This window comes from Triticum aestivum, chromosome 4A, assembly GCF_018294505.1.
Source record: "Triticum aestivum cultivar Chinese Spring chromosome 4A, IWGSC CS RefSeq v2.1, whole genome shotgun sequence".
In the NCBI taxonomy this organism is placed as follows: Eukaryota; Viridiplantae; Streptophyta; class Magnoliopsida; order Poales; family Poaceae; genus Triticum; species Triticum aestivum.
The window spans coordinates 693402381-693411492 of NC_057803.1; the positions used below are offsets into that span (position 1 = coordinate 693402381).

At 42.3% G+C, this 9112-nt stretch overlaps 1 long non-coding RNA gene across 6 annotated transcripts; it reads left to right on the plus strand.

Moving 5' to 3' along the window:
- Positions 1–5666: 5666 nt before the first annotated feature.
- On the plus strand, positions 5667–8787 carry LOC123088188 (uncharacterized). 6 transcript variants are annotated; one of them, XR_006441738.1, is made up of 5 exons: positions 5667–5962; positions 6053–6192; positions 6338–6807; positions 7628–7840; positions 8561–8787. It is a non-coding gene; the product is annotated as an uncharacterized lncRNA (long non-coding RNA). The 6 variants fall into 6 exon arrangements; XR_006441740.1 differs by having other exon boundaries at positions 7632–7840; XR_006441736.1 differs by having other exon boundaries at positions 7648–7840.
- Positions 8788–9112: the final 325 nt, after the last annotated feature.

Below are 9112 nucleotides of genomic sequence, written 5' to 3' on the forward strand. Positions count from 1 at the left end.
TGCTACTATCATCTGTCAACTAAGTTTTCTCTAGGAACATATAAAAAACATAGGGAAGCTACAACAAGAGCTATTGATCTACAACATTATTTGCAAAATACTATCAGGACTAAGTTCATGATAAATTATAGTTCAATTAATCATATTACTTAAGAACTCCCACTTAGATAGACATCCATCTAGTCATCTAAATGATCACGTGATCCATATCAACTAAACCATGTCCGATCAACACGTGAGATGGAGTAGTTTTCAATGGTGAACATCTCTATGTTGATCATATCTACTATATGATTCACGTGCGACCTTTCGGTCTCAGTGTTCCGAGGCCATATCTTCATATGCTAGGCTCGTCAAGTTTAACCCAAGTATTCTGCACGTGCAAAACTGGCTTGCACCCGTTGTATTTGAACTCAGAGCTTATTACACCTGATCATCACATGGTGTCTTGGCACGACGAACTATAGCAATGGTGCATACTCAGGGAGAACACATATACCTTGAAATTTAGTGAGGGATCATCTTATAATGCTACCGTCGTACTAAGAAAAATAAGATGCATAAAAGTGAACCATCACATGCAATCAAAATATGTGACATGATATGGCCATCATCATCTTGTGCTCATGATCTTCAACACCGAAGCATCGTCATGATCTCCATCATCATCGGCTTGACAAATTGATCTCCACCATAACATCGTTGTCGTCTCGCCAACTATTGCTACTACGACTATCGCTACCGCTTAGTGATAAAGTAAATCAATTACACGGCGGTTGCATTTCATACAATAAAGCGACAACCATATGGCTCCTGCCTGTTGCCGATAACTCTGTTACAAAACATGATCATCTCATACAACAACTTATATCTCTCATGTTCATGTACGACGGTGTTCATGTACCCTCGTAGACCGAAAGCGGAAGCGTTTACTAATGCGGTTGATGTAGTCAAACGTCTTTGCGATCCAACCGATCCAAGTACTGAACGTACGACACCTCCACGCTCAGCACACGTTCTACTCGATGAAGTCCCTCGTGCTCTTGATCCAACTGAGAACGAGGGTGAGTTTTGTCAGCACGACGGCGTGTCAACGGTGATGATGATGTTACCGGCGCAGGGCTTCGCCTAAGCACTACGGTGATATGATCGAGGAGTGTAACTGTGGAGGGGGGCATCGCACACGGCTAAGGCAAAACTTGGGGTGCTCCTCTGCCCCCGTATATAAAGGATGAGAGGGGGAGGCCAGCCAGCCCTTGCAGGGAGTGCCAGGAGAAGGGAGTCCTACTAGGACTCCAAGTCCTAGTAGGATTCCACCTGGAGGAAGAGGGGAAGGAAGGGAGAGGGAGAGGGAAAGGGGGGCCACACCCCCTTCCCTTGTCCTATTCGGACTCCCCATGGGGGGGCACGAGCCTCCCCTGTGCGGCATGTCCTCTCTCTCCCCTATGGCCCATGTTGGCCCATTGCTTCCCAGGGGGTTCCGGTAACCCCTCTGGCACTCCGTTTTTACCCGAAACCACTCAGAACTCTTCCGGTGTCCAAATAACATAGTCCAATATATCAATATTTATGTTTCGACCATTTTGAGACTCCTCTTCATGTCAGTGATCTCATTCGGGACTCCGAACAAACTTTGGTCATCAGAAACACACAACTCATAATACAAATCGTATTCGAACGTTAAGCGTGCGGACCCTGCGGGTTCGAGAACTATGTACACATAACCAATAGCAGAACCTGGATACTCATATTGGATCCTACATATTCTATGAAGATCTTTTTCGGTCATACCTCACAACAACATACGTTGTTCCCTTTGCCATCGGTATGTTATTTGCCTGAGATTCGATCGTCGGTATCATCATACCTAGTTCAACCTCGTTACCAGAAAGTCTTTTTACTCGTTATGTAATGCTTCATCCCGCATCTAACTCATTAGTCACATTGCTTGCAAGGCTTATAGTGATGAGCATTACCGAGAGAGCCCAGAGATACCTATCCGAAACACGGAGTGACAAATCCTAATCTCGATCTATGCCAATCCAACAAATACCTTCGGAGACACCTATAGAGCATCTTTATAATCACCCAGTTACATTGTGACGTTTGATAGCACACAAGGTGTTCCTCCAGTATTCGGGAGTTGTATAATCTCATAGTCTGAGAAACATGTATAAGTCATGAAGAGAGCAGTAGAAATGAAACTGTAACGATCAAAATGCTAAGCTAACGGATGGGTCTTGTCCATCACATCATTCTCCTAATGATGTGATCATGTTCATCAAATGACAATACAAGTCTATGGTTAGGAAACATAACCATCTTTGATTAACGAACTAGTCAAGTAGAGGCATACTAGGGACACTTTGTTTTGTCTATGTATTCACACATGTACTAAGTTTCCGGTTAATACAATTCTAGCATGAATAACAAACATTTATCATGAAATAAGGAAATATAAATAACAAATTTATTATTGCCACTAGGGCATATTTCCTTGAGTGTTGCCATAGTAGATCTAAAGTTTACTTCGGTAAAGATTGTGCAACTGAAGAGCGTGCATCATGTCCCCGCGACCAAGAAGAATCTCGTGAGTGGCTTCCTTCTAGGTAAATAAGGGCGTTACATCTTTGTCATATCTATAATTTCTGATTGCTTCATGTCAACATTCTACAACTTTCATATACTTTTGGCAACATTTTATATTACTTTTGGGACTAACATATTGATCTAGTGCCCAGTGCCAGTTCCTGTTTATTGCATGTTTATTGTTTTACAGAAAATCCATATCAAACTAAGTCCAAATGCGTTAAAAATTTACGGAGATTTATTTTTTAATATATGTGATTTTTGGGAAAAAGAATCAACATGAGACGATACCCGAGGGCCCCACAAGTTCAGAGGGTGCGACCCCCAACCCTGGGTGCGCCCAGGAGGCTTGTGTCCACCTCATAGGTCGGTTGGTTCCCTTCTTTTGCCAGAAGAAAGATAATTTCCGGAGAAAAATCCCCTTAAAATTTCAGCCCAATCGGAGTTACGGATCTCCAGGAATATAAAAAAATGATGAAGGGGTTCAAAAATAGTTGCAAAAACAGAAGAGAGAGAGAGAGAGAGAGAGAGAGAGAGAGAAAGAGAGATCCAATCTCTAAGGGGCTCCTCCCCTCTGGGAGCCATTGCGGCCATGGACCAGAGTGGAAACCTTCCTCCCATCTAGAGGGGAGGCGAAGCAAGAAGAAGAAGGAGGGCTCTCTCTCTCTCTCTCTCTCTCTCTCTCTCTCTCGGTGGCGCCAGAATGCCACCGGGGCAATCATCATGTGACGGTGATCTACTTCAACAACTCTGTCATCTTCGCCAACACCTACATCACCTTCCATCATCTATTTACAGCGGTCCACTCTCCCGCAACCCGTTGTACCCTCTACTTTAACATGGTGCTTTATACTTCATATTATTATCCAATGATGTGTTGCCATCCCATGATGCTTGAGTAGATTTTTGTTGTCCTGTCGATAATTGGTGAATTGCTATTATTGGTTTAAATTGCTTGTGGTTATGTTGCTGTCCTTTGGTGCCCATCATATGAGCGCGCGCGTGGATCACACCGTAGGTTTGGTTGTATGTTGATAGGACTATGCATTGGAGGGAAAGAGTGATGGAAACTTCTTCCTACCATAGAAATTGATTGATACGGGATTGAAGGGGGACCAATATATCTTAATGCTAGGGTTGGATTTTAACTTAATGAACGTTAGTAGTTGCGGATGCTTGCTAATAGTTCCAGTCATAAGTGCATAGAATTTCAAGTAAGGGATGACATGGTAGCAATGGCCTCTCCCACATAAAAACTTGCTATCGATCTAGTAACGTAGTCCGTTACTTAGGGACAATTCCACAAATCCTACCACCACTTTTGCACACTCGCTATACTAACTGAAATGTACTTTTATTAAAATAACACCCAAGTTTAATTTTCATGTTTATTATTATCTTGCAAACTTATCTCACGACACCTACAAAGAACTTCTAGTTTATTCTTGTTCTAGGTACAACGAATGTTAAGTGTGCGTAGAGTTGTATCGGTGGTCGATAGAACTTGAAGAATATAAATTCTACCTTTAGCTCCTCATTGGGTTCGACACTCTTACTTATCTAAAGAGATTACAAAAGATCCCCTATACTTGTGGGTTATCAAAGGACTTAAGTTAGTATTCGAGTCCACTAAAGTAGTCGTATCTCGATATGGACTATTTGTTGGAAAAGGATATGATTGCGGTGGTTTGTTCCACCTTCCCTAGCGGATTTTTGTAATAAAGTTGTGAACCAAATCCATTCTAGCGTGAATGAATCCGAGGTTTGGTATTAACGTCTTTGTCACATTAATTTTGGTTGTATGACACGGCTAGATAAGATATATTTAATCCCGAGTTTCACTTTAGGCAAAGGCTCTAAGTGCCATGTGTGTGCGCAAGCAAAGAAACCTCGTAATACTGACAAGCCCCGCGAAGGAGATACACCTGACACCACTAGATCTCATACATTCAGATCTTTGTGAGATGAATGGTGTGTTAACTAAAGGTGGAAAGAAATATTTCATGACATTGATTGTCGATTCCACTAGATTCTGCTATGTGTATTAGTTAAATACTAAGAATGGCGCTCTGCACTACTTTAAAATGTATAAGGCATAAGTTGAGAACCAACTTGAAAATAAAATAAAATGAGTTCGATTTGATTGTGGTGGAGAGTAGTTTTCTACCGAGTTCGATTTATTCTGTGCGGAACATGATATTATTCATGAGAGGACGACTCCCTATTCAGCCCAATCAGATGAGGTTGCTGAACAGAAAAACCATACTTTCGAAGATTTGGTCAACGCCATGTTAAATACACCGGGTTTATCCAAGGCATGGGGGGAAGCTGTATTGACATCATGTCATGTCCTGAGTAAAGTTACCATAAAGGATAATGAGACCACTCCCTACGAGCCATGAGAAAAATAAAAGAACCGCACTCTCTTACTTGCGCACTTGGTGCTGTTTGGTGAAAGTCAATGTGTCGATAACCAAAAAGTGTAAGTTGGGACCAAAGATTGTGGAGTGCATTTTTCTGGGCTACGCCAAGCATAGTGTTCTATACAATCATAGTGGTGAAATATGATGTACACGACATGAAGGTCGGTATGATCATGGAGTCTAAATATGCTACATTCTTTGAGGATATTTCCCCACGAGAGATATGCAAAGCACTTCAAGACTAGAATCCTATGAAACTCCTGAACCTGCCATTCGAGTGGAATATTATGAAAAAAAGTGATGAAAGTTCCACAGAGGATGACGAGGAAGCTCCTGTTAGGAGCAAGAGATAGGACTGCAAAGTCCTTTGGTGATTGTTTCCTCATGTACCTGGTGGATGACACTCTGATACGTCTCCAACGTATCTATACTTTTTGATTGTTCCATGCTGTTATGTTATAATTCTTGAATGTTTTACAATCATTTTATAGTCATTTTATATCACACTATAAGAAACTTGTTAATCCATGACGGATTTCTCATGACATTCACATAAACTGGATGGCCTAGTACAGCTCCGCAAGCCCGCCGAAAGCCCGCTAAAGCCCGCCTTACCGTTCCCATATAAAAAGCTAACCCTAACCTCTCCACCTCGGCCCCTCCTCTCTCTCCCTCCTCCGCAGCGTCCTAGCACACATCGCCGCCACAAACCAGATCTTCGCCTCACTCTTCCCACAGCTCGCCGCCGGTCCTCCCCTACCCCCTTACCTCGCAGCTCCGGCAAGTACTAGATCCGCCGCATCCACCACGCAGCACACTCACATACTTTCTCCAATTCCCTCCGTCCTCCAGTCCGGCTAGATCTGCCCCTCAGGATCTCCAGCGGCCGCCCGCGTAAAGATGCCATGGATCTCCTCTTCCCGCTCGTCTTCAAGGTACACGCACCCTAGGTAACTACTGCATCTACCTTCTCTGATTTGCTGCAGCAATCAGATGCAGACTACCCTAATTTGTTCCGCATGGTTTTGCTTTACCAACAGTAGTGGCGGCTGTGTGGCGGAGGCAGGGCATGAGCACGAGGGGGAGGCAGGGCATGAGCACGAGGGGGAGGCAGGCTGCTGCTGCTATGACGACTGGCGCCATGGAACTTCCTTCCTTCCCCTGCTCCCATGCTAGCTAGGTACATCTCCTTCCCTAACCTTCCTCCATGCCATCTAATTTTTCTGCTTGGCTGGTTTTCTTCCTCACGCAGCTTCAGCTACAGATTTGATGCTATTCCATTTTTGATTTGACCTCTAAATTTCTAATTTCACCTATTACAACAGGGATCTCATCCGTGCAGCAGAGGACAACCATCATCAACTGTTGCAGTTTCGTTAGATCATTAGATTTTTTATGCCTAGAACGCCTCTATTTTTTTGTGCAGTCATTACATCGATCTGGTTGTGGATGTTGATACGGGTTCCTTGGTTTAGCAATTCTAGTCATTATATATATGATCATTACAGCCGGGACAGTATTGTTGGATTGTGGACGACAACACCATTCTATCTACAACTGTTGTAGCAATTACAGTCATTCTATCCTTTTAAGCACCAAAACATGTTATGACCGATTTCTGATTTCTCATGCAGCGGGTGCCCTCCATCGACCGGGATGACCACGACACGGAGAAGTACGAGGACCAGGACGCACAGGACCCCAACCCCTAGCCCGACAAGGAGGACATCGTCGGGTCTGACCTCGTGCTCGACGCCACGGCTTCATCCAACTTGACCACGAGGCACCGCACAAGGTACCTGCTCTCTTCTCCTTATCATTGGGTTACTGATATAGTCCACCTGCATAGTAGAGCGGCGTGCACTGATTGGGTAAATGGTGCACAGCTCCTGGTTGCTAAGGTTGCACTGTTTGCAAGCCAAATGACCCAATTTTCCTCTGCCCTCATTTAGTTTGACTGGAGGGTTCTCGCTGTTATAGCATTATTTAGTCCAGTAAAATACTCTGCTTGACATGCTATTTTCTTTTAGGAGCAAAAAATAAGCCTACCACTAAGTTTATCAAGCAAAAAATAAGCCTACCAGAACTTGTATGCTTGCTTGGCCACCACTAAGTTTGTGTGTGTGTGTGTGTGTGCGCGTGTGTGTGTGTGGCCACGACTAAGTTTGTCATTATCTTCTGGACGAGCTCGGCTGATGGTTGATCATATCCTGTTGTGTTGTGTCCACTTCTAGTAAATATCTCTCAGTTGTGGGCTGATGGATGATGACAAGCGAATCAGTCCACCTATTTACTGTATTGTCATAGCCCATCATATAAGTTTTCTAGGTATGATTGATTTGCTCTATCCAATTCTGAATATAATAATAATAAATGCAGTGTAACTTTGAAAGTGTCTCCACGTTGAACATTTAATTTAATTCTTATTTTCTCTACCATTGAATGATATTATTTATAATCTGCTTCCTTAATTCTAAATTAATTGAATTTGACCAAATTTATATGAAGCTATATAAACATCTGCACCACAGTATTAGATTCACTAGATTCATTGTAAAATATAGTTTCGTAATATAGAGTACACTTCGCTGTTCTTGATATAGTATACCTATTAGGTAGATTCTCACATGTATAGATAGGTACATTGGCGGAGCTAAGCTGGGGCAAAAGGATGCCGTGGCCTGCCCTGCCCAAAACCGGAGAATGAGTTACATAGCAGCCTCATATGGTGCTCCTCATGGTGATTGTTGAGCGGCTATGCTCAATGGACAGGCTGCTTCCCGAGCTCCCCAACACCAAGCAGCCGTCCAGCTTGGTGCTTTTCAGAGGTAAACGGCGCACCTACGCCTATTTACACGCACACATGTTCATGTTAGAATTGAAGTGTCGTGTTTTGGATGTTTGGATCAGCATAGTTACCTAGTGAAAACTCCCTCTTAAAAGTTAGCTATACACTGAAGATAGGAAATGCACATTTGAGGACAGTAAAATAAACAGCAAATTTTCAATTAGAAAGGTTTTTTTTTGGCAAAATTAGAATGTTGTCGGCTACATAAGAGCACATATTTAAAGCACTTCATTATATACTGTTTCAAGTTTAGTTTTTTTCTTTCTTTTTGTGCAAATGAAATTATTAACTTGTGATCATGGAGCACACGTTAAATGTAATGTTCTTTGTTTAGTGAAGATAACTGCATTAAAATATATAGAAATGGTATATATAGTCTGTTTATTGACCCAGATAGAAAAAATTGTGCTCTTCTTTACCTTGTCCTGCCCAAAAATTTCCATGTAGCTCTGCCATTGGATAGGTGTATATTTATACATAAGAAAAATTACACATAATTAGTTCATAACCATGGATTTTTCTTGCAAGTAGTTTTCCAGAAACAATAACTTATCTCCTTTCCTTGTCCCTTTATTGTCAACACCTCATGAGTGACATCCAAATCATGTAAAATAAAAAAGATGGTTCAAATGATAATAACTAGTATCGCTATTGTTTTAATCAACTTGCCATTTTGTAACAGAAGCATTTTGTTTTACAGGTTTCCTTAGTGGTGAGAGACGCAAAGGAAGTTTGAGCTGTAGAGGTGACGTTGATGATTAAGAGGGTCTGTACAATGTTGTATATTTGTTGATGTAATCTGGTTAGTGAGGGCATGTGAACCGTTTTTGGATGTGTTCTTGGGCACATTTTAAAAGGCCGTTACTCAGTGAAATAACTGAATAGAAATTTATGAAATGGCCAAATTATTGGCATGTTCAATGGGAATTAGTTGTGTTGTGAATGCTTGATTGATTATGTGTAGTGGTTCGTGTTGTAGCTAGTTGGATGAATATCATGGGCTTTATTAAAAAAATGCACTAAACAGCCACAATAAAAAATGTGGTAATGGCTTGGCTGGACATAAATAGTAGGGCAGGATGCCATACAACGCCACGTAGATGCCATGTAAGGTCCATACATTGGTACAGTGTCATGTAAATCCATGACGGACTATTCTGTCATCGAGGACCGGGCCTGGGGCGGGCCTGGGATTGATCGGTGACGGCCAGGAACTGTCATGGTGATGCAATTGTCAAATTATGACGTGATA